Source organism: Gymnogyps californianus, chromosome 5, assembly GCF_018139145.2.
Source record: "Gymnogyps californianus isolate 813 chromosome 5, ASM1813914v2, whole genome shotgun sequence".
NCBI lineage: Eukaryota > Metazoa > Chordata > Aves > Accipitriformes > Cathartidae > Gymnogyps > Gymnogyps californianus.
Window position 1 is genome coordinate 1732675 of NC_059475.1, and position 25563 is coordinate 1758237.

General features: G+C 51.6%; 1 long non-coding RNA gene across 2 annotated transcripts in view; it reads right to left on the reverse strand.

Annotated features, from left to right (window-relative positions):
* Positions 1 to 22375, reverse strand: part of LOC127016706 (uncharacterized) — a 35591-nt gene extending 13216 nt beyond the window's left edge. Inside the window, exons 1-4 of one of the 2 annotated variants that reach the window (XR_007766512.1) lie at positions 22316 to 22375; positions 13025 to 13251; positions 12215 to 12456; positions 10464 to 11119 (exon numbers count right to left, since the gene is read on the reverse strand). This is a non-coding gene — a long non-coding RNA (uncharacterized LOC127016706). The remainder of the gene's footprint in view (positions 1 to 10463; positions 11120 to 12214; positions 12457 to 13024; positions 13252 to 22315) is intronic. The other variant, XR_007766513.1, reaches the window with a different exon arrangement.
* Positions 22376 to 25563: the final 3188 nt, after the last annotated feature.

Sequence of the window (25563 nt, forward strand, 5' to 3'; positions counted from 1 at the left end):
ACTCATCTCGGAGAATAAACACAGTGAATTTCCTTCCACTCTCTTGACTCAATATTTTTGAGAGTTTAGAGTCATTAAAAGCAGCCTCAGAAGAGATCTGCTGCTTCGCCTCCCCAGCTTCTACAGCGTAACCTCAAAATGCAGAACAGCAGCAAGTCCTTATCGGGCATTCAGTTCACATTGTGCCACAAGTTCAAGTCCCACAAAGGCTCATTTCCTTTTCTTGTCCCCAGTGCTGGACACTTCATCAATTTATTTCTCTAATGCCTACTGTCTTGCAACACCCATTTAACCTCACCCAGCCACCCCCAGCTCCTCCATCAGCAGGCCCAAACACATACAACAGCACAAGAGAACGAGGATGTGACAATGTCAGACAAAGAACAGCACACAGCAGCGGGCTGAATTCCTCTGCTCTGTATCACTCCCAGTAGAAGGAAAATCACTATTTCTGCAGTGATATCATCCCTTTGAGGACCTGCTCATGGTAACTCATCACAAAATAAGCATTGCATGACCCAAAGAACAAAGGTCAGATGCAATATACCTTAGAGTTCCTAAGGAGAGGCTTTCAAGCCATTCCAGGGAACAAACACCTGAGGAGCCAGTAAAACCAGGGACACAAAACATAGGTTCCTTACACTTATGAAGGGCATGGGTAGAGTTGTTCATTTCCCTGATGCACATCTAACCACTCAGAAGCACATGGCCTGCACATATACAAATACATGTCCTGCAAACTTGCACACTAGATCATAGAGAAGCTGCCAAAGTATGCATATTCATCTTTCTTCTCCCCAAATACCCGCTGCTCACCTCACAGTGGACTTCCAGGCTTTCTGCCCACCCCTCCCTCAACAAGCTTACAGACACACACCGCCCTTCACCGGGGCAAATTAAACATACTTGACACTTCTGAGCTTGCGTGCAAACTCATGCACCGCATACTCCAAATTCAAACACTCTGTAAATATTACCAGCAGGCTCCCATGAGGCACTTCACATGCATGCACCACACTTACTCAGCCACCCGTTCACAGAAGAACAAGCATTTTCTGCAGCATCCTACGTGGTTCCCGCCTCCGAAACCGCCTGTACTAATTCCTCCGCCCTCATCCAAGAGAAAGACAAAGTCAGACCAAGGCCTGAGAGAATCGATAAATTCTCTTCCCCATCAGCAGAGAGCTGGGGTCCTATAAATCAAGGTAAACTAATAGTTACATGCAACCAGCAAAGTTCTTTATCTCAGACTCTTCCAGGCCAGTAACATTTCAAAGAACCGAGGACAACACTGCATTTGTGGATGTCCCCATTTCCCATTGAGTTAAATTCGATTATGGCCCCTGAGGTGTTCAAAAGGGTTTGCTCTCAGATCTGGAAGAAAGTGTGTTCTTTTTTTGTTTAAAAAAAAAAAATCAATGAGGATAAAAGACCATTTTCCAAAAGCAAAGTATCAAACCAGGAATAGGCATGAAATTTAGAGGGGAAAGGGGTTCTGGAGAAAGAAGCCCGTGGCTTCCTGCAGAATGAAGTTTTAACACCGCAATTACGCAAAGCCATTTTGCCCTGCGCTCCTCATGTCACTGAAGTTTGAGGAAAGCTCTGCTCTCTCCGGTTTTAGAACATTCACGTAACATCTCAGGAAAGGCATCTCTCACTTCCTATGCACTTCATTATTCATGTGCCAAATAGTTTTAGCCTGATATTAATCTCGGAAGGAAGACTTGAAAAGAAAGAGCAGCCTCTTTCTCTGCTAGAAAATAAGTGAAAATGACAAAGGTGAGGGGAAGAGCAATCCCACAGCACACAGAAAGAAATCTGTCATTATTCTCCATTCTATTCAGGGAAGAAAAAGAGCATCCACTACAACAGGAACTTAAGAAAGAAGTCGCAAATTACTGCTTCTTCATTTTCTTTTAAGGACGTAACATCTGCCATTCAGCAGAGCAAATGGGAACTTTTTTTACTTCCTCTGACAGGGGATCACAGGCACATGTTTCCCCTCCAAGCAAAAATACAGAGGTTCATATCTGAATGCTCTCATTTAGCAAAGCGGTTGTCATTAGCGGATGCTTGGATACCATGGAGACGGTGACAAACAACTGAATCAGACAGAACAGTCACAAAAAGGGTACTGTAGTTTAAAAGGTTAAATCTGGCTGAGAGGTATAGCAGTCACACAGGACTCTTGAAATGGAAGCACACATCGTCTTCGCAGGGACATCCTGGAACAAGAGACAGACCACTGGGCTAGAAAAGCTCTGCCATGTCCAGAGGGTCTGAGGCTGAAGTTCTTGAAGACTGGCTGGTGCACTTTTAAAAGAGGTCTTGTTTTGAGTTCAACAGCAGGCAAGCAACAAAGTGGTCCACTTACTGTTCCAGAACCACTTGGCGATGGAGAGTTGCACTCAGTTCACTTCATTTACTACTTCTCACATCTGAATTTTCAAACAAAACCTGAGTTGTTTCAGCAAGGAAAGAACATACATTTTGGGCATGAACAAAGACGAGCCAAGCATAAAGGGGAGTTATTAGACAGCACTAGGTTGAATTTCTATGACAAACACTGTTAGGGGGTCCCGATATCGCCACGAAATATAGTATGCGAGACAACACAAGGTAGGATTCGCTCTATTCAGGACAGTCACAGGCTGGCTGAGATGCTGCAAACTCACAAGAAGCATCTGACTTGCTCTTATTTTATGGGAGGTGAAATAGTTAATTTCCCCATGAGAGAAAACAGCACAGTTTTGCAAGATCATTTGGCAGATCACATGGGGAAAAGACAAGCCTCCAGAAGCTCAGACTTTTGAGCTGGAATCTATATTCCAAAAATACATCAAGGCTGTATCTATGGCTGTAAACACCAGCAAGCACATTACACAGATCTGTGCCAAAAAGACAAGCCATGACATAATATTAAGTTTCATTCTTCTTTCTAAAAGATGCAGAGCTGTGTAAATTCCAACTTCTAACAGACATGGAGCAGCATAACAGATCTGAATGGAAACCTTTCAGTAGAAATGCACCGGAGCTTTTTTTCATACCACCCTCACCATTTCTATTGTACTTACTGCAATGAAACTATAACAGCAAGGTCCTGAATTTCCCTGTTTCTTCCTATTATCCAGTCCAATTTTATTTAAGGTGGCTTAAGGGATTCACCATTTCATTTGCACATTTGTTGTTCCTTAGAAAAGAATAAGGACTCAGTCTAGAAGCCTGCCTGGATGTAAACTCAGGAGCTCTCAGGTCTGTGCTGATAATCACAGCTCTAGACCAACAAATCACAAAGAAGAAACAGATGTTACAGAGCAAAAAAGACATGGCAAATGTTTAGAGCACCTATTCATTTAAGGCAGCCTTCTCATATTTATCCATAAGCTAATTACTCCTAGTAACCATAAACAGTTTGAAATTATCTTACCATGTCTTCACAAGAAGAGGAGAATCTCATACAATCTATTTCAGTATCAGCCAGTCTCTGCTCTCATTCAGCAAAGAGTTACAAGCTCCTCAATAATATGACACTCATTGTTTAGCTGCTCCAAGCAAATCTTCCCGTCTCACATGTCACAGAGCTCCAAACTGTATCAAATAAGCTATCCCACCAGCAACGGTGGGAGAACAAACTCCTGTAAAGGATCATCAGTGCTTACTCACCCCTAAAGATGCCAATGCCCCGACAGAAACCAGCGTGCTGAGGAAAAGGGATTGACACAGATACCCGTCCTGTGCCTGACAGCTTTCTCAGCTAGTACTCCCTCAGGGCACAAGGACATTCTCACTCTGAGGAAGACTCGGAGAAAATGGAAGTGCGTGCAGCAGCACAATCCTCTATCTACAGGAAGGAGCTCACAAAACTTCTTATGAAACAGCAGGCATTTAGAAAATACACATCACACACACACACGAGGCACAAACCCCACCCCAAGGGGCTTAGCTAGGATTCCCACAATAACCCTACCAGCAGTTTGCTGCAGGTATGTGCTAAGAGAGGGCTTTTCATCACCGGATTACTGCCAATGCAGCAGTGTAGATCTGTACACAAGGTTATGGAAATGAGATCAGTTTAAACTCCTCAACAGAAGACAATTTATCTTAGTATTAGCTTACTAGAGAAGTTAGAGTTTTACTGGGGTTTTTATCATTGCTTGCTGAATAGCAGCTTTGCCTGATGAAATGGCAAGGACACAAGGAAAATTACGATTTTTAAGACTCTAGATTGCATCTTGTATCCTGTTTTCAGGGACAAATTCTTATTAAGGTCAAAGACATCACTGAGGAATCCACTTGTAGTTTTAATTTCACACAAAGGGAACATGCAAGAACCAAAGCAGGCTGGCTACTGAGTTAATAGCTTGAACACAACTAAAAGCCATGAATTCTCATGCAATTCCATAGACATTTGTAGTCAACCTGAAGGAGACCAGCAGGCCAGGCCTCCTCAGAGAGGGACAGAAACTCCAATGGAAGGGGAGGGAGGAGGACTTCCAGGGGTCTGCAAGAGTCTGCAGGAACACGAGCCCAGTTAAAGGAGCATTCGTGTAAAGCAGACAGACTGGGAGCTTGGGGGTTAAGAGTCCGCGACAAAACTCCTTGTTAGTCAAGCAGTCTCTGCTTGCCATGCAGATTTTCTACTCTTGCTGCAAGGAAGAGAAAAATAATCAGCAACCTTATTTAATCTTTTAGCTTGACATCTTTTCAAACAAATCCAGTGTATGAGGTAAGGGACCCACGCCCCTTTCACTGGAAGGAGGAGAGAAAAGGATAAAAAAGGAGGAAGGAAAAGAACAGAACAGAAGAAATGACTGAAGATAGAGGGCACATTTTTTCTAAAGCTCAGTAGAAATTCTACCTTTTATTCAAAATTATCAACAGGGTACAGCAGCATTATGCTTTGCATTTAAACCCAAATTTTGTATGCATTTTATATTAGGATATTCCACTTTACTATATGATGCTTCTAAAATACAAACCCATCAATTTTCACATGCATCGTTATCATTCCTTAAAGCTTGTAACAATGCTTCAAATAGTTAATTAAATAGTCCACAGTATTTTAGACTTTTTTTTTTTTAAAAATCAGTTATGGGTACATTCTTATATACACTTAGTTTTATAATGCACATAGGATCAAGATGCTGGGCACCATGACTTAAACTCATGCCCCCAAACAAGCAAGCAGAATAAGAGTGCTTAGCATCTTGCACTACAGAATTATATGTAGAGCAATTGCTGCTGTAGGAGACAAAAAATATATCATATTATTGGAAAGCAGAGTGAGATCTAGTAAGCAGGATCAACATGGTGGCACAAAGGGAGCAGACTATTTCTGTGCCCTGTGAGTAGACTATCAACTCCCAGCTATACTTGTGCTCTTAAAACACACAGCAGTTTGATTTTAGTCTTTCAGTGGGCAAACTTTTCCATTTCTTATCAAAAAAAGAAAAATAATTTCAGTTTCTTCCATCTTAAAAGTTCAAAGCTGGACAGATACTGCATCTGGCAAATTTTCAAGATTTTTCCTGTGATTTCTCTTTAGAAACACACAAAACAGTGTTAGCTTGAAAGCGAAGGAATGGAGTTCTAACTAGAAGCATCACAAGGATTCCCACCACCGTGAAACATGTGCCATGTATGTTTGTTCTGGCAGACATACGCTTATATTACAATATCATGTATGTACAGTGCAGAATAAAGACAATATCTGCGCAAACTAGCTTCAAGTTAAAAGTCTGATTTACTCAAAGAATCTATTCCAGCACGAATAAACATCCCAAAGCTATCCACAGATCCCAAGAGTCCATTTGTCACGCTCCTGATAGCACAAAGGGCACTTTCATAAACTCCTTTCCCCCAGCTCTCTAAAAACTCCAGCCCCGCAGCTCTCTAAAAGCAGATGAAAATAGTTTTCACTCTTACAAGCATCTCAACTGCTGTCTCTTTAAATGTAACTTCCTCAACCTCCAGTGCTGAGTCCAGCTCAGGATGTACTTATTCATCTGCTGGATCACTGTCAGAATCAGAAAGACTGCTAGCTTTAACCAAGTATTATTTACTGCTACCTAGGTGGCAAGCTGAAAAGGGGAGTATCCTGTTCTCTCAGAGGAAAAGCAGGGTGCAAGCAGACTCCCCAAAGTAAAAGCTGCTTGTTCTAGGGTAGATAGAAAACTTTGCTACCCAAGGAAAAAAGTCTCAAACATCCTTCCCCTGTCTGAAGACAGAACAGAATCACTGCTGGTTTAATGCAAGAAAGTTTAATAAATTGTAGGCAGGCCTGTAAATGACTCAAAGCCTCACAGGCTGTTATCTGCCCAGAGCCGAGCAGCATACCAAGCATGCTGGGGTTTACACTCTCAAGTGTTAGCACTCTTGTATTTCCTACAGGTCTCCAGCTTCCTGGTCCTTGCCTGGAAGAGACCCACAAAACCAAGAAGATTGGTATTTATGTTGCTTTAAGGAGAGTTTTCTAAGTCACAAAGGCTTGGAAGAAGTGTATAAATCTTGTTTGCAAATCCGTTCAATTTTATTGCAACTCAGAAACCAAAGTGACCTAGTTTTGATGAGCTAACTCAAAATTAATTCACTTCTAAGATGAGGCTGTACAGGAAACACCCCTCTGCCTGTCTTTACACTTGGTACTATAAAACGCCATTAAACATCTGTACCTTCAGCACCCTAGGATTAAAGGTCACATCACAAACACAGACACAACCTGAACTTTACATGGATTACATGGCAATTCACAGCTGGTGCACTCGGATCCCATGGGGAATGCCAAACTGTTTTACAGAGGAAAGCAAAGACAGGTGGGACTGATAAAAACATGCAAGTCAAGTGGATCTGTCAAAGGGCAGCTAGAGGGCTTGTAAATTTATGTCTCCAGTTTCTGGTTAGATGTACGCAGTGTTTAAGGGATACATAAAACTCTCTTCTGTCTTAGAACAAACTGAGGTAGACGTAGCACAAGCAGTGCGACGTATTGCCACCCAAAGTCCAAAAGCAAATCCATGCGCTTACATACAAAGCAGACGTTGCCTCTTTGTTCATAGGAATTTTGACAAAGTTTCATAAAAAGTAAAACGCTGCCAAAATTTAGTGCAACGCAAACGCACTCAGTATCTGCTGAAGGCAAGTCTTCTCAGCACTTTTAAACAGTCTGATATCTACAGTCATTCCTTTTTGTATATGAAACAGACTGACAGGTATTTTGGTTTACCCTATTTCTCTAATTTTTTTTTTAACGTAACTTTTTGTCGTTGAAGGGAGTATTTTCATCCTTCCCGCTTTTCTTCCTGGAGCAGCATGTTTCTCAATTTTAACCACTCGGATCGTATTGTTGCACAACTGTTCCTTCCTAGGACTCTAGAAGAGGAACGGGTGGACACAGCACAGTGAAATTTGCCTTTCTCATTGCCCGTTTTCCAGCAGTGATTGAGCTGTCAGCGACTTACAGCAATCCCTTTTTCTGTGACTTCTGATTTGATTTTGCAGATAACAGTCAAAAAGATCTAGCCTAGTGCCTTAAAGTTAAAGGGAATTCTGTTCAAATCTGTTTTTCACAGGTCAGCACTATCAAAATCAGTACCAGCAATACATATGTAGTTCATATACTCAGGCCTGTAATTTTGACTCTCTAGCATGTTATGGAGGGAGTAAAACTTTTGTAAAACAGCAGAGATGGTAACTCCCAAATCTCTTCTTTTATTTAAATACAGATTTAAAGGGGAACATTTGTCCTACTCCTTTCTGAAGAATTTTGGTTACAGAAGTTCCAGGCTATATGCATTATTTACCACGTAGCAGATGCTGTTCAAGTTTCTTGTCCCCGTTAGCCATTACTGGCCTGCCTGTCCACTACGAACTGACACATATTCACTGGGCTGAGCAGTAATCTAATCAGCAGCTTTAAGAACCCAATGTAACTTTTATGACACAGAAAGCCAACACCTAGGACAACGAGTAACTTCACCCAGCTAATGTTTTCTATTTAGAAAGCTTTCTACCCATGCCCAATAGATATTCCTTCCTCCCCAATCACAAACTAACCTCCTTAACAGTGTAGACACTTCCCCACTAGAAACACATTTCACCAAAGCCGATGTCATAAAAACGAGAGATTAAAGACGCTGTCTTTACAAAACCCACTTCCTACAATTTCATTATCTCCCAACCACGACTATTTTAAAAACACTCAGCCTGACCACACAAGCTCAGACACTTCTCCTTGTTCAACCAGAAAATGACAGTCAGCGGGACGTAGCAACTCATCACCAGGTAACACAAGGTTTTATCCCGGCAGGTGAGTAATCTCCTTCCCACCTTGGCAGAGGTTATACTTTCCCTCAGAACCACTTCCTTTAACACGCTGGCTAATCCATCGAACAATTTCTGCTTTCAGTACGCAACACTTATAAACCCTCCAGCGTCCCAGAAGCTGTATACACTATCTTTGGCAATCACTGTGCTGTCTCCCACCTGGAGCTGGCTGTAAGTACCACCCCGCGTATCAGGACCTGCAGACTCAGCAGTCACCATTCCTACATTCCAAGCGACAACTGAAGCCTGTCCCAAACAAACACCGGCAGGTACCAATTACCCAGAATGGGCACAACATGAATTCTGGCTGAGCAGTCTAGCAACGTCCCAGCTGTAAGATCGCAGAGTGATGTATCCTTTACTTTTACAAGCATGCAGGTCTCTGTGACCTTAACTGGGGATTTCTGTGGTCAGGGCTTATCACCCACTGTGGCAGATCCATGTCGCTGAAGTACTTTTAGGGCCAGCTAACTGTTTCAGACACCGGTCCCTGTGGAGAAGTAATAAAGGCTGAGAGAAAGAATCCATGTGTCACACCCACCCTCTACACACCAGCAGCTTCTCCCTGTACAATCAGACAGCAACACCTACCCAATCTCCCACACCGGGCTAGGGTGGACAGCCAAGACCAGCTTGGACTGGGGTCGTGGGTCCCAATTGTGACCCCGCCATCAGCCTGATGCGCTGTCTCACAGCTGTCTGGGGGAAAGGACCGCTTCTTTCTATAGGGTGCAGGCCACATTGCGAGGGGGCCCCTCCAGCTGGAAGGGAAAGACGCGGCTCTTGCAGGAGAGAGCCTCCCGCGGCGTCCCTGCTCAGCCGGCCCGGTGTCTCCCCGCCAGCACGGGAGGAAAACGCTCCCTCCGGCCACAGCTCCGCCGACCCCGCCCGCACCTGCCAGCCGCCTCCCGAGCAAGGCGGGACAGAACAAAGCGTCGCCGGGGCCGGGGACAGCACCCCCAGCCCGTACCAACGCCGGCTTCGCCCCTCAGCGCTCCCGCGGCCCGCCGGGACCCCCGCACCTGCCGCAGCCACCTCCTCCCCTCACGGCCCGCGGGGACCTGCCCTCCCGCCGCAGGGAAGGCCCCGCCGGTGCGGGGTCGGGAGGGGGGGGCTGCCAGCCCCCCCGCCGGGGCCGGCTCAGGGCGCGGGGGTCGCCGCCGCCCTCCCGCCTCCCCTCACCTCTCTGCCGCCGCCGCCAGCGACGCAGGCCCAGGGCCGCCGCCACCTCCATGCCGGGGGCCTCGCGGCCCCCCGATTCTCTAACACCGCCTCCGCCCGTGCAGGGGCCGCCCCCGCCCGTGCCGGGCCGCCCACTGCGTCAGCTTCGTAAGGGCCGCTACGCACCCAGCGGTCACCATGGCGACGGCTGGAGCCGGGGCGGGCGCGTAAGTACGGGAGGCGGCAGCGCCCCCTGGCGGGCCTGAGGCGGCAGTGCGGGAGGGCCGGGTCTTCCCGCCGCGGGCTGAAGGGAGCGGCCCCGCCGGCGGGTAACGGGGGGCCACCCCTGGCCCGGCAGCCCTCGCCCCCACCTCGGGGGCACCCGAACCCGGCTAGGACCCCCCTCACAACCATCCTCCGCCTCCCCTCTGCTTGGCGCCAGGGTCACAGCCCCCTGAGGGAGCCCGTTCCCTCCCAGTGCCAGCCCCCAACCAGGGGTACATCCCAGCCCTGCAGCCGGAGCCCCCTTAATCCCACTGCAGGCATCGACGCGGCTTTATTCCCCCCCAGCAACACCATCCACTGCTCTCAGGACAGCCCTGGCGCCGCCTTTCAGAGGGAAACCGGGCATACCTGGCTCTCCCAACATCCCTTTCCCAAGAAAAGACCCCCAAGCGCAACATGGAAGCCTCCCTCATGGACCCTCCCCAGGCCAGGACCCCGCTCTGCTGCAGCCTGCCAGGGCAGCTGCTGACCGCATGCACGCTTGGCACACCTCTTGCAATCCCCAGCACGGATAGCAACGGTTTACTATCGCCGGGCTTGAAATTTAATCGCCTTTTAATCAAAAGGCTTCAAGCTATCACGTGGCTGAAATAAGGTTTTGCTGCCTGTAACCACTTACAGCTCTGCGTGGCCCAGACGGCCGGCGCTCTCGGGCAATCCGAGCGCAATTGCCTCCTGCTCACGCATACACTTACCGACCAAATCCTCGTAAGGATGGACTCGCCATAACAGCCTTCCCCTGGTTATGGTGTTTGGGTGGGAGGAAGGACAGCGGTGGTCTGGGTATGACACAGCAGTAGCCTCAACGTAGAAAGTACCAAAGTATCAGCCAAGGACATGATTTAGATGCTCTTATTGCAACAGACTAGAAAAGTAGCAAAAAAAAAAGTCTCCCGTGGGTAGGAATACATGTCCCAGAAAACAGTTAAGCTCATCCAGCGGGGGATAGCAGCATATACCCGTCTGTCCATTCCTCCTTAAAGCAAGTAGAACAGCCTTCAAATGGTCTGCTCAGTGATACCACCGTACCTTGAAAATAAAATAGCCTGACAGTGCTATAGGTGGTAGAAAAACATTCAGCAAAAGCTTTGAAGCACTGGTATTCATCTATGCTGAGGTCTTTGTATACCATTCAGGCATAAAATCACACTCACGCTCATTTTAAGTCCCTTTATCTTGCCAGACAGGTGTAAAGCGGCTCTGGTTTAGATGAAAAGCTGGTGCCAAATATAGTATTTAGCGAAATCATTTTATCCCGCATGTGGCACTTCCAAGGTCTTCCTTCAGCACGAACCATTCTCAGCAGAGCAGTGCCAGTCCAGTGGGCAGACACTCCTGGAAGCGCTGAAACCTAGAGCAGACAGAAGGAAGAATCTCAGGAAAACTATAAGCGCCTATTTTATTAATCAAAATACAATCAGTAGTTGTTCAAGACTTTGAATTCAAGTGGTGGTATAGAGTACATACCAGCCCAGATCCTGCCAATTAATGTACACAAGTCATCACAGGCAATTAATCTCATACAGCTCAGGCTTTCTGCTTGCAAGCAGCCCCAGCTGTCTGTAGCTAACTCAGCTCCACAAAAGAACTGCCTGTTAGCAAGGGCCAGACCGTATTTATAGCACAGCTCCAGCAACAGAGTACATCACAGCTATCAGCAATTCTTTCTTTCCAGACTCCGATATGGCAGTGACACAATTTACAAACAAATTTGGACTTTGCTTTGTGTAAGCCTGTTTCCTTAACACTCCCTCAAGTGTTAAGGGAAGGACTTAACACCCCTCAGAAATCCCCCGTCTCTGCCCTCATGCAAAGGGCACTGCCCTCTATCACTGCGTGCGAGGGTGGGTGGCAGAGCACTCGGGGTAATAACTACTTGCCAGAAAAAAAGCTGCTTGAGACGTTAATGGTAGTGCATCACAAGAGAGATGGGATGTTCGCTAAGCCCCAGAGAACCATTTTAGCCCTGCTGAACCCAGTCCCCACCTACATCCCCCGTAGCAAGAACATTAACTTACAAGTTTCCCAACGTGGGGAAAGTGAAAGAGTTTGGTTTTGAGTGCCCAGGGCAGTGGTGCAGAGAAGTACATGCATCAGTGACAATTCCTACATCTTAGGAGGGATGTAGAAGAGAGTTACAGCGTCAAAGATACATATATCAGCTGTATCTTTGATAAAGCTCAGATAAATGCCTATTAGGGCACACTTACACAGCCTGCTTTATTGCCTCTCCATCAGGAGATCACCTCCACTGACACACCACCATCGGTTTCACAATAAAACCTTCAGCAGCAACACTGGCTTAATAAATTGCCAGCCCTCACCATCCCTACTCACCCTTGGACTATTCTGCACTGTTTGGGCAGTGAAGCTTGGCTGAAGAATAACCCAGGAACAGGAGGGCAGGGGGCATTCTCTGTGTTCTTTAAGCTGGAGCGTGTCATACCTCAACCACACAGACAGGTATGGCACAGAGCTGGTCTGTCACCGTGGCCTTGGAATCACTGACATCAGCTCTCCAGGACAAGTGAAAAGTCCAGACTGCTGTAGGCAGCCTTGGCGGAGCTCCGGAGATCTCTGTAACATGCCAGCAGTGCGCAGGAAGGATGCGATCAACGAAGAACCCATCCAGCTCTGCCGATCCTGGTGTCCTGAAGAAAGCCAGTGGGATTCTGGGGTCTCCTAAACCTAAAAGCAAAACAAACTCCTCTCCAGGAAACTTGGAAAAGTAACAAGGCTCTGAAATGTACAAACCCAGGAGCCATCAGCTACCAAAAATAGCTGTGTACATGGGAAGCTTTTTATTATTATTATTATTCAGTTTGTTTTAGTTACCACCACCCCCAAGCACAGCACATCCAATCGCACTGCTCTTAAATCCTGCTCCTGCTTGCCTCCCAGGCAGAGCCAGACAGTTCGTTACTCCTTTGGTAACGAGCCCCTCTCCTCCTCAGTCCCAACCCTGCCAGTTTCCCTGAACTGTTCCATGAGGATTACAATAAAATCATAGGAAAAAAATATTAACAACAAGGCTACGTGGGATCTTCTGAGAGCACAGCAGTCTCCTTGACATGGTAGTTCAAACATCCAGGCTACTCAGCCGCCTTCTGTCTCCTGTTCAAGCCCTGCAAACACCAACCCAGGGTGAACCCCATCACCCCCTCAGCAGCTGCAGGCATTGTGCCAGGTTCAGCTCTATTTCCTTGCAGGCTAAAGCTGCCTTGAGATCACTTTTTGCATTAGCACAAACTCTCACCACCAAATGATCGTCCCACAGCTTCTTCCGCCGCATGCATCGGGAAATAAAGCCGTCTCTTTGCTGCTTGCGACAGCTACTTCGCAGCAGAGGGTACGGGATGCCTGAGCAGTGTGCAGAGAGGAACTGGCCTCCAGCCCTTGCAGATGACCCTCCAGATGATGGTTGCTATTTCACATGGCTGAATTCAAAGGGGCAACTGCAATAAGTGTCTTGGCAAGATGTTTCTGTAATTGTCAAAGAGAGGGTCGCTGGGGACAGGCCATCACCAAAAGATGAACAATAACATTACGCCAATATTCCCTTCAGAGGCAAACACCCCGGTACCTCATCCACCATCTCTCACTCTCTCAGGAATGTCAGTCAACCATATTTCCACAGAAAAGTACCACCAAATCAGAGAAACACCACACTGAGTTTCCTTCAGATGGTGCCCGTGCCAGATACAACCAGAATTTGGGCAGTGCTTTTAAAAGCCAAAGCCAGAGTGATCCCTGTCCCCCATTTCCATCACACCAAGCATAAAGTACCTGTGTTTGCTTTCAGCGCCCGTGGTAGCTGTGCCTCCCCAGCCTGCCTGTCAGCTCTCCTTCACTACCCAGCATGACTCCCGCCTGCAGTTAGCCAGAGCCATCAGCCTCCATCGCCTCCTACCAAAGTGTTTCTAAACCAGCGCCTTCAGGCTGATCCTGCTTGGCTTAGGAGAAGCTCCCCGCACACCAAGCTACGCAGGTCCTTCGTTATCCACCATCAGATCTCCCCAGAAACCTCTGCGTTGAGCCCCACAGAAGCAGCTGTAATCCCAACACACAAAGCCACCACCTCCCAGACTGTCCCTCTGTCTTCTGCTTCCTCACTCTCCCATCCCTTGCACTGGCACCGTAAAGCTCTCAAGGCAGGGACCAGCGGGTGCTAATGCCCCCCACAGCAGGACCGGCTGCTGCAGCACTGCAGATAAACAGCATTACTCAAGTCTTAACTAAAAATCACTATCCTCATGAAAAGGTGCTTCTCCTGTGCTCAGCATGTTTGCAAAAAATCTCCCCTAAGTTGGGTCAGGGCTTTCTGCAGTCCCTCCAGGCACCAGGCCATGCCTTGGAGGGGTACCACGCTGCTGTGCCAAGCACAGTCACTCCCCCGCTCCCGTCTCCCCACACCGTGTTCAGGACTCTGCACCCAGCCTCCCCTCCGGTTTAACAGAGGGCTCAATAGCATTTTACAGGCATATTTACAGATAAGCTAGCCAGCAGTAGTACCCACGTAAAGGCCCAGGGAGTTGCACAAGTCAAAGAGGGGATACTGCCGATTCAAATACTCCACAGGTACTGCTGTCAGGGCACCCCAGGAAAGGTGTTTGGTTCCCGTTGGGGACAAACACAAACTCTCACTCAATGCCTTGCCCTTCATGCCTTTCAAAAGGCAAGAAGCTGGTGTAGCATGGAGCAGCCCAGGTGGCTGGATTCATTCCTGGCCCACCCTGTGTGCCTGAACCCCTAAAACAAGTTTATTTCTACTGTAAGCTATGGCTCATTTCAGGGATGAGACCTCTCCAGTCTCAGCCAGTCTAACCTGGGGACAGATGCTCTGGAGACAAGCTGAAAGCACAAAGTCAGGCTCCTAGACTGACACACTGGGGTTTACAGGCTGCTCTGGGAGCTGAAATGCCACCCAAAGGCAGGCAGGGACTCTTTACTCACTGGGGTGGCAAACCTTTGCCATGCACGTGAAGAGACAGACCATTACTGAGGTGCGGGGCAGCACGCAGTTCCCATTGCAGGCAAGCAGGGCAGAGCGCTGCTGGCACGTTCCTGGCCAGCTTGGTGGCTCCTTCTCTTGGGCACAGCTCTTTTTTTCCACACCAGCACAGACAGTGCGCTGGTGAGCTGCCCCTTTTGCCCAGCCAGGAGGTTTCCAAGCTCTGCCTCGGCAGGTGAGACCACCTTTCCAGCCCCAAAGCTGCTTTCTCAGACACTGCTTTGTAGGATCCTTCCCTTCTGCGAGCCGTCTCCCACGCAGGGAGCCAGGGCACGACATGCCTTTACAATGCTGTGGGTTCACTTTTGGCATACAGTAAATTAAATACCTGTGCACACGTATTTATTTTACTGGCCTTGACAGAAAGCCTAGAAATGATTTCTCCCCCAGGTTGCATTTGGTAATTCAGCACAGCCCTTGCTGCTAATGATTCCAAGCACAACTCATCCTCCAGCTGCTTTTCTAAATTTGTGCCAGATCTAACTATGGAAGCCAAGCCTCAAAGACTTGCTATAAATCCCGCCAGCGCTTCCCCCTCCCAAGGACATTATCCAGCATTACCCAAGCTGTGACTCTTCAGCCCAGAAATTTCTCACTGGTAAATAGCCATCTCTCCACTGAAGAGGAACATTAAATAACATTTCACTGGAGTTCTCTCACTGCTGCTGAGGCTGCTTAGCAAAGCTCAGGGCCTTTTCCTGCCCAGCAGCTGCAGGTGGCCTCTCCATCAGAAACAAGCAGGCGAGTGGTTAAAGCAGTGCTCTGGGCTGTCGGTACGTTTGCCATCATCCTCCAGCTCCGTTGCACGCTCCCTCTTGGACAAACCCCTCATTCTCAGCAAGCCGTGCGTTGCCCCATGCTGAAGTTTGCTTTTTCGCCTTGGATTGTAAAGCCTCATGGTTTTGCAGAAAAAAAAAAAGGAAGCATAGAAATGAACCTTAAAGGCTCAGAGGGGAGAAAAATGCGAACTCGCAAGCTCCCCATTCTGGGGACCTGACTCATGGTGTTGTGTTCGCAGTGCTGGCAGCCCAGCAGAGGCCCCGGCTTCAACACAGCACTGCCTAATTCAGGTGCAATAACATGTCATTTTCTTTATCTGCTTGACCCCCCTAAAATTCCTACACGCTCTCCTATTTCTCCTCACCGCCCACCTTTCAAATGCCCTTGGCTCCATCCTCCTTGCTAAAATCTCATTTGGAAGGAGAGCTCTAGCCCAGAAATGAATCAGGATTTTTAACAGGAGCTTTAGGGATGTGGGATGCATTCACCCCCACAAGCAGGAGAGCTGGCCTTTTCCCAGGGCTCCGCAGGACTCAGTCAGGTGGCATTAACACTGCTTCCCTGCAGAGGAACGCTGGCCGAGATATCAAACCATGAGAATTCACCCCACGGGCCGACCAAGAACAAGCTGCTTCCCGATTATCAGTAGCTTGCTAACCTCCTGTGACGGGAATCACTGCAGCAGGATAGGAAAGTTTACAGTTCAGCTGTGTTGTGCCTGTCAGTGCTAGAGAGAAGCAGTTGTAAGAGAGCACCAAGTCTGCCTTTTCCTCACTGAGCAGCACCCGCAGCCTCCCAGGCTCTCTAGGAAGCAAGAGGGGCCACGAATACCGCTGTCGGATGTGGGCACGGCACAGAGGATGCCGGTGCTGCACAGAGGATGCCACCCCTCCCCATTTGTTGTGTCTCTGGACATCAATCAGATGCAATTAAAAAGCAGTAGCTGGAGCCAGGGCACTTGGATGATTTCATGAGGCCAAATGCCCTCCCCTTCTCTGCTTCCTCGGGAACCTGTGCTCACTTCTGGAGGTGATTCTTAGCAGGGCTGAGGCAGTTGTAGTGAACCAGAAGGTTTCACATTAAGGATTCCTCTCTGGCTCTGCTCCTGGCTCCTTTCCCACTCCTCACACCAGGCTGCAGAGCCATCCCTCAGCTCTCTAGGACCTCAAAGACCTTTCTAACCCACTTGGCTTTAGCCCAGCTCTGAACTACCAGAGAGGGGAGTCTCTGCTTCCCTGGTGTCTCGCCTGGAGACCGTGCTTCCCATCGAGATCCTAATCCTCCTCATAGTATTAGTTAGAGCACAGCTCCTCCACAGAGCAGTGCACAGAGGTGTTGGGATCACAGCCCATCAGGCAGACAGGAGAGGGGCCTAGGAGCAAAGCAGAGGTTGCTATGAAGACCAATATCCTGGAATAATTATCCTACAGACAAGTTCCCAGTTTTCCCTTGCAGACAGCAGCTCCCTTTTGCACAAGCCCATGAAACATAGGAGAGCATCGAATCATCCCTCCCTCAAACACAGGTTGTTCAGTACTTACAGCAGCACCTGAGATGTCACCACCGTGCCTTGAGTCTCCAAGACGGTCTTAGTTTCGCAGAGGGCAGCCCACTTCCCAGCGGGTCTCTCCTCCAGGACCTCTCTGGCAGAGCCCTGCTGTGCCACAGTGACAGATGCATGGCAGTTTTTGGTTTTACGGTGCACCAGCACCTTTATCCTTGCCCCAGAAGCACAGAACAGCCCAGGTGAGGTATTGTATCCAGGTGGCCTCTAAGGGCTGCCCTCACCGCCCAGAACCCATTTCTGATGGGAGAAGAGCAGCAAAACCCAGGCTGATCCTTCCTAGTGCACCTTTGGGCCAGACTACAGCACAGGGAAAGAGCAGAAAGAGATAAACTGGAAGCAGCAAGGGTGAAGCAGCAGGGCTGTTAAGCAGACAGGCTGCATCTCCAGGGGTGCTGGATTCCTCTGCAGGCTCGTGCCAGGGAGCAGAGGCAACACAAGGAAGGATGAGTCTGAACAGGCAGTGCTGGAAATGCAATTGCTCAGCTGTGTTGGCCATGCCCAGAGCAGAGATGATGGGTGTGCAAGTGCTGAGAGATGGGGTGCTGGGACCACCCTGCGCCCCAGCTGTGCACATTCCCCTTGGCTGCAGTAATTTAAGCTCTTTTGTTCTGGAAGTCACTAGTTCAGTACCCACATCATCAGCCAAAACAGCAGCCATCAAATTAACACATGCCACAGCTCCAGTTCCAAACCTCCAAAGTCTCTTCCCCAAGAATTACTATTTAATCTTTACCCTGCAGCAGGCAGCCTGGCGGTTCGGCGCCCAGATGTGCTGCGGCCACAAATAGTGCCAATCCCTGCTCCCTGCGCAGCCCCAAAAACATGACGCAGGCTGAGGAGGCAGCACATGGATCCGGATGAAGGCGAAGGAGAAGGAACTCGAAAAGATCAGGCTGGAAAGAAATAGCCAGCAGGCAGGCGCAGAAACCAGAGCCCGCCTAGAACGTGAGCACACACAGACCCTGTCAAAACACGAACACGGACGTGTCCCCTGCGTGGGAGGGCGTCGTGTTCCTTGGTAAGGAGTCTGTGCAACAGTGACAAGCAAGAGGGATGATCCAGAGAGCCAAATGCAGGCGAAAAGGGAAACGAGAGAGGGTCTGACAGTCAGGATCTGCTTCAGATACTTAATGAAGGAGAAAAGGACAAATGGTTGCTAAGGGAAATGGGACAGATGGCTGGCACAGAGAACTTGCTGACTCTTGGAGGCTTAAAACTTTTTTTTGGAGGGGTGGCAAAGGAGAGCAGGCAAATATGCAGCAGCAAAAGCAAGACGACGACCACTTCCCCCTTTCCCTCCGCCTCCGAGTGTCAGGGTAGATCATGTCAGAATGAAAAAGGTCACACAAGCTGCAGGAGACAAGATGCACTGGCACTTCTGCTCATCAAGAGCTCTTCCCCCCGCCGGCCCTTCATCCCGCTCCTCTTCACCAGAGGCCACGGCCACCAGCGCTGTCCCCACACTCCCAAGCTGGGTACGCCACGGGCAAGTCACAGCACTGCCACGGAACAGCAGGCCCCAGGACAGCAACCGGGCAAAGTCACAGCTCCAAGAGAGGGGAAAGCGAAGGGGATGCTGGCTCTGGAGATCAAGCTGTCTGTAAAATACCATAGCTCCTGGACATGCTGTCTCCGAGATACATTTACACCTCTCCCTGACATTTAAAACCATCTGAGCCTTTTGGCTTCTGCTGCTGTCATCCCTGTGCCAGGTCTTTTCTGGCTCTAAAAGTCTCCAACTTGATTCCCCTGCAAAGACAGCCCTCCCAACAGGTCTCAAAACCGCAGTGGCAGGGCACGGGGAAGCGGGGAGAGGGCGGGAGTTTCTGCTACCATGTCATTTGCTGGGGGTGGGAGGGGTGCCAAGAGTCTGTCAAATCCTGACGGCCATAAACAAGTCTCTGAAGGAAAGAGCCGAAAAGAAAAAAAAAAAAAACCTTGGCAAAGGCAGCAGAGCTCACAAACTGAGACACGCACCACTGCGTGGTGCCGAACAGAGCAGCTCTGTGCTGGGATTTGAGGGGTGCGAGGTCTAACAGCCAGAGCTGTGGGTTTGGGGAACCTCTGCTCCCCTCCGGCTGGACCAGGCTGCCTCCCATCACCACCTCCCCAGCAGCTCTCACATCCACCGCAGCCGCAGGGCATAGAACAGAGGGACTTGTGAAGCAAGGGAGGGCTCTGGGGACAGCAATCATGACTCCGCCATCCAAACTACTGTCACAGGCACCTCTTGGACTTGAAATCACCGCAGAAGGTCCACGAGGAGCTGCAGATCTCAACAGTTCAGTAAGCAAGTGCCCACATGAGACCCTCACCAAGCACTCGCTCCCAGCGAGCCCATGTCCGTGCACATACATGCAGCCCTGGGGGGAATCCCGAGCAGCAGGGACAAGATCAACCGCTTCACAGGATTGCTCCGCTCCTGCTGCCAAGCAGAGGAGGAAAAATTTGTTCTGGTCACCTCAGCACCACACAGCTCCAGCCACGGAGCACCTCCGCGTCCCTGCCGCACGGACCTACGGCTGCGCCAGGAGGCACGCAGGCATGCTTGTGCCAGGAGCAACAGCAGCCAGCACGACGGAAAACATCCTCGGATATTTCAAGGCAGCTGATGCTCAGCAGAGGGAGGATGCACCACTGGCAGGGCAGGACACAGGACCTGCCACCATTGCTCTCTGGCTTTGCTGCGAGATAGCTTTGGGCCACCACAGATTACCAGGGCCAGTAACAGGGAGAGGAGAAGATGAGGATAGGTGTGAGTGCCAACTCGGAGCCACTCGCCCAGACCGTTCAGCTGCCTGTGTAGGCAGCTACATCTTGGAGCTACGTTCAAAGAAGTTGCACATATCAGCAGCTACCATATTGCGTGCCAAACTGCCACGGCTGCTGTTGAGATAAACCCACACAAATAAACAGATGCTTAGACAAGCCAAGAAGATATATTATATCAGCACTGCTTGCATGCCACGGGCTGTCCCCAGGCTGGCCGCTCTCCAGCTTGTCCCATCCTGGTGGTCCTGTCAGGGAGGAGAAGTCATCAGCAGATCTCATCCCCGTACATCAGGGCAACGGGGGGTTTGCCAGGAGCACACACAGCCCCCTTCCTTGCCAGCCCCTTTTGTGCCTGTGTGACAGCAGCTCAAATTCAAGGTCAGGCATGCAGCAGTGAGTGGGAATGCCCGGCTGTTGGGTGGTAGAGCTTGGAGAGGAGCACCTGCAACCAGGCCAGGGGGATTACAGCTCTCCTCTGGTCCTGGAGCCAGGGGAACAAGCCCCACATACACAACTTTGCCCCATCACCACCTAATCAGTGTGATTGCAGTGAGGCCAGACTGATTGACACCACCCAGGCACTGGCCATTTCCAAGCAGGACACAAAGTTCACAGTGACCAAAGCAGCCTGCTAGCTCATGGGACACGCTGTCCCTGAAGGCCACAGCTGTGCTTGGCCTCCACATTGGCAGTCAAAACCACCTTCACCCTGGGACACTAACACAGCACCTCTCACTGGCAGAAAACAGCCTTAAAAGCAAGTATTTCAGAAGATCCTAGGAGGGCCCGCGCTAGGTGGCTGGGCATTCAGGCACATCTGGACCTCACTCAACCACAGAAAGACTCAGTTATTTTTTCCTGAGTCCTCTCTCCTCACGCTACAACCAAGATACCAAGGACATGAACAAAAGTAAATGCAGAGGCTAAAAAAAAAGGATGCTGTCCTTTTGCTTTCCTCTGCCCATGCACCCCAGCCCCCCCCCGCCCTGCATCCACAAGGACTTCAGTGTCCTCTATCCCTTCTGCCTCAGGCTCAGCCCTACCAGCTGCCTGGGTGCTAATGGGGGCACACCTTCCCCTTCCCCTCCTGCACAGGGCACTGCAGCGGGCAGCAAACCTCCCCTCTTTTCGGGGCAGAAGGACAGGCAGTTGTGCTCTGTCCACCTCTGGCGGGCACGGGGCCAGGGACGTGCGGGCATCACGGCTGCCAGCTGCCTGGATATTGGCACAGCAACTCCAACTGTGACAGGGCTGTCCTGCAGATGAGCTTGGCAAGACATTAAGAGCCTGATTTTCAAAATTAGGCTGATGTAATTACTCCTCCTAAAAGCACTGGCCTCAGCTGCTCGCGGTGACACCAATTACACCCCCAGCACCACACAGTTGCTGCCTGCTGTTGCTGACCGGTCACCCGAGTACACTGGTGCTACAGCCATTCAACAAGGCATGGAGCACAGCACAGGCACCGCCGGCCTCCAGCAGCACAGCCCAGTGCTAGCACTTCCCGAGGTCCTTTCAAGAGAGTCTTAATGCCACCACCCTGGGACCCAGCACAGGCACGAGGTGACACTGCGTGGAGCTGGGAGGGCTTCTGCTCTCACTGCTGCTGGGACAGCCCCACCGTGATGCTGGGGTGTGGACACCCTTCAGACTTGAGCCCCCCAGGGTCTGCATCCCAGAGCAGTCATGCAGCTGGAGGGGACTGGACTGGGGCAGGCAGTTGCTGGGGATCACACCACCGACACAGCCCTCCGTGCAAAGCAGAGCTTTAACAGAGTCTCTCCTTGAAATGTTTTTTTTTTTTTTGCTTGGTCACCAGCCCAGTTATCAGTGACACAGACTCATCTTCAGGAGTGCTCTTGCTGCCGGTTGCACTCCAGATTGTATCAGCCAGCAAACCCAACGCACCTCCTTGCCTCCTCCCTGCCATACTCTCCCAGCCCATGGGGGAGCATCGCTGGCTCTGCCAGCTAGCTGCTCCTCCTAGCCAGAGGCTGACTGGGGCACCAGCAGTGTGTCCTCACAGCCACAAGCACCCAGAGTCCTCCCAGAGTCATGGAAGCACCCTTCTGATGGGAGGGACACAACTTGTGCATTACGGTGACATTACAGCAGGGCCCAAGTCAGCCCAGGGCTACAATTTGGGGTTCAGCCACAAAAAGCAGCATCAAATAAGAGCAAGGAAAAGTTTTATAGCCACACAGCTGGGTTTAACACCCAACAGCCAGGTTATGAGCAGCTTGCCCAGAAAGGGCACAGGGCTGTGCTCACACCTAGGGCTGGTGTCCCCAGGCAGAGCAAGTCACAGCCAGGCAGTGCTAAAGGGGAAAAAAAGTTATTTGGGAGGAAGGTGGAGGAAAAACCCTGGTCCATCCACAGGGCCACGTGCTCTAGACAGGCTTCAGGAGGTAACTCACCTTCCTCCGATGCACCACCAGCAGCTCCGGGTGCCGCAGAGCCCCAGGTCACAGCTACCCCTGCAGACACAGCAAAGAGCCCAAGCCCAACATCCTCTTCCTGAAGAGCTCCTGCCTGCCTTGATCGCTCTTTTATCAGGGCATCTATTATCACTCATCTGCTTCAGGTGGGAGGCTGATGCACAGCACCTAGGCTAACTGGTGAAGGCAGCTGGGGCTCAGCCCTGCCTCCAGTGCACCACTGCAAGCAGGAAAAGCTTTCTACCAAAGGCAGGGAAGCCCTAAGCCGAGGGCGGTTTGAGGATGCTGGAGCTCGTGCTCAGCCTGCGCACGTGCGAGCCTCCCCGCTGTCCCCTGTCTCTCCGTCCATCCCTGACCATGCCGTGCCCTCCCCGCCCTGAACCTGCCACCCCGGCATTAGCTCCCCACCTTTCAGCTTGCTCCGATCTCATTGGGATCTCATGGGCCCATCTGTCTTTCCCTCCCGCTCAGGGGTTTCCAAATCCCCTGCTTGCCAGGGCAGAGGCCGATTTGCACGCCCCAGCCCCGTGTAGGTGCAATGCGGAAACAGAGGCAGCTAATGAGGGGGCTCATTTAGCCACTCACATCAGTGACCTAGATATGCCGGCGTGCTCTGCTCCCCTGCCTCGGCACCTCTGTAATCCCGGGGGCACGAGTGGGATTTCTGCTGGGAAGGGAAAGGATCAGCCCTTCTCCATCCCCGGGGCTGTACCTGCAGGGTCCCCCGTCCCTCTCCCTCCTTCCCCGGGGGGCTGCTCCTGCTCCCTGCGGTGCTCTCTGCTTGGCAGCCCTCCCTGACCCCATAGCAGGAGGGCTGCAGCGTGGGGCTGCCACCCCACAGCAGCCCCGAGGAAGGGCTAGCCAGGCTCTACTCCTGCCCACATCCCTTCTTCCCTCTGGAAAATGATCCCAGGGGGAAAAAGGGCCAGGGCTGCTGGCAGCCACCCCGTCCCACTGCCCAGCCCTTCTCCGGGAGGGGGACAAGGCCATCGGGGACTAGCCTGACGTCCCTGCGAGGAACATGGGCTTGGGGCAGCAAGGAGCAAGGGAAGGGGTGGCTGCGGTGGAATATTCCAGCATGGCCAGCCTCACCTCCTCGTCTTTGGCTGCTGCTTTTTAAAGCCTGTTTCCCTCGGGATGATGCAGCTAATTTAGCCAGAGGTTGGCCTCCCTGGGTCAGGGCTGAGGAAGGATGCAAATGGGACAGCTTGCTATAAAAAGCGACTCGCAGCTGCCTTTTTTTTTTTTTTTTGCAGCCAGGTATTGATTTTTCCTTGTGTATCTATAACTGGAGGGTACAGCGTGGCGGGGGCAGCTCTGCCCGTGCAGGAACCGGCCACCCCTTCCCATGCGAGCTGGGTAGCAGAGCCGGGTACGATCCCGTCAGCAGCACATCCCGCTTGTATCAGCTGGAAAGGGTGACGAGCGGAGGTGTAACCCTGCCACGGGGTCCCAGCACCCAAAACGACCCTGGCTCCACTCTACTCCTCTCCCCTTGCTGCCAGCCATGCCTGTAACACTGCCGGGCCCTGCTCCCTCCGTGGGGGATCGGCAGAGAGGGATTCCTGCAGCTGCTGCTGGGAATATGCGCTTTAGGGGCATTTCCCGTGGAGGAGCAGCAACCTGCTGGGACGGGGACGCAATGCACAGCCCATTCGGGCATCCCCACGGTGCAGGGAAAGGGGCACAGCGCTCTGGAAATGCAACTGCCCACTGCCCTGAAGGTCCTGGTTGTTCCTGTTCCTCCTCTCCCCCTCTTATTTTGAATACCTTTGCCAGCCAGGGGAAAAAAAAGAAATTGCTGCTGGCAGCAGAAGTGATTTTCCACTCGCAGCGCTCCTGCCTCGCTCCCCACACTCGTACCCAGCCAGGGACCGTGGCCTGAAATCATATTTCATGCATTAACTTAATGCCTTCCTGGAAGCCGGCAGAAACCCTACCCCAGTGCCGCACCGGGCTCTTTCGGGGTGGCTGGTGGCTCTGCGCAGAGAGTGGCCCACACTGGTGGGATGCCTGTGGGAAGCGAGCCGGGATGTGGCCGTAGCCCCAGCCCAGGCGGCTACAGGGACAGCCCCAAGCCTGTCCCATCCCGGGGTCCCCGTCACCCCACATTTCCCGGGGCGGTAGCCGCGACCCCGCGGGGCGGGAGGGATGCACCGTGCCATGGCCCCACGTCCCGCCGCCGCCTCGCACCTCGGCCCGGCCCGTGTCCCGGGGCTGTCCCGGCGGCCGCTGCCGGTGCCCGGTAGTTCTCCACGGGAACCACGAGGAGGAGCTTTCAGACCGCACCGCCGCCCGCTGCTCCCGGCCCATCCCGGTGCTCCCGGCGTATCCCGGTGCTCCCGGTGCATCCCGGTGCTCCTGGTGCATCCCAGTGCTCCCTCTGTTCCCAGGGCTCCCGGTGCTTCTGGAGCATCCCTGCGCTCCCAAGGGAACCCGATGCTTCCACTGCATCCCGGTACTCCTGTTGCTCCCAGTGCATCCTGGGGTTCCTCCTGGGGTTCCTCGTGCTCCCATCACATCCCGGTGCTCCCAGTTCACCTTGGCCCTTCACACCCATCCCTAGGGCTGTGCTCCAGGGATGCTGGAAGGGGTCCAGGCTGCAGCACCCCGGGACTGGCAGGAGCCGAGCTCTGTCCCCAGCCCCGCTCTCACTCCTCGGGGCCCCACATCTCCTCCCCTGCCATCCTGCGGGAAGCCACCCAGGAAAGGCCGGATTCAGGCTGGAGCTTTACCAGAGCCCTCCGGGAGCTGCTCGGGCTCCTGCCTTGCACCGCTGCCATGGGGCTCCCCCGTAGCTGGCTCCTGTGTGGTGGGATAGTGGCGAGGCATGGGACATCACTGCTGAGAGTGCAGGCATGAGGGACGTGGGAGCAGCCCCAAGATGGGCACCTGCATCCGCACTCATCGCCAGCCCCACCATCACGGTCCTCCCTGTGCGCAAGGGAACTGAAGCTCGACATCGTGCTGCTGGGAAAGGGCTGCGTGCAGGTTTTGGGTTTAGGTGCTGCGTGGACTTTTCCTCTGCTGTCGGGGTGAGTTATTCATGGCAGCCCTCCACCATCCTCACCGCAGCTCTGCACGGCTGCCAAAAACCACGTGCTCTGCCGGCTGAGGAGGTCGGAGGAGGATGGGACGCCCCATCACGGGGCTGAGCGGCCACAGCCCTCTGCGGCCCCCCACTGCCCCACGGCTGGGGGGTGTCCTCCCCACGGCACCCCACACCC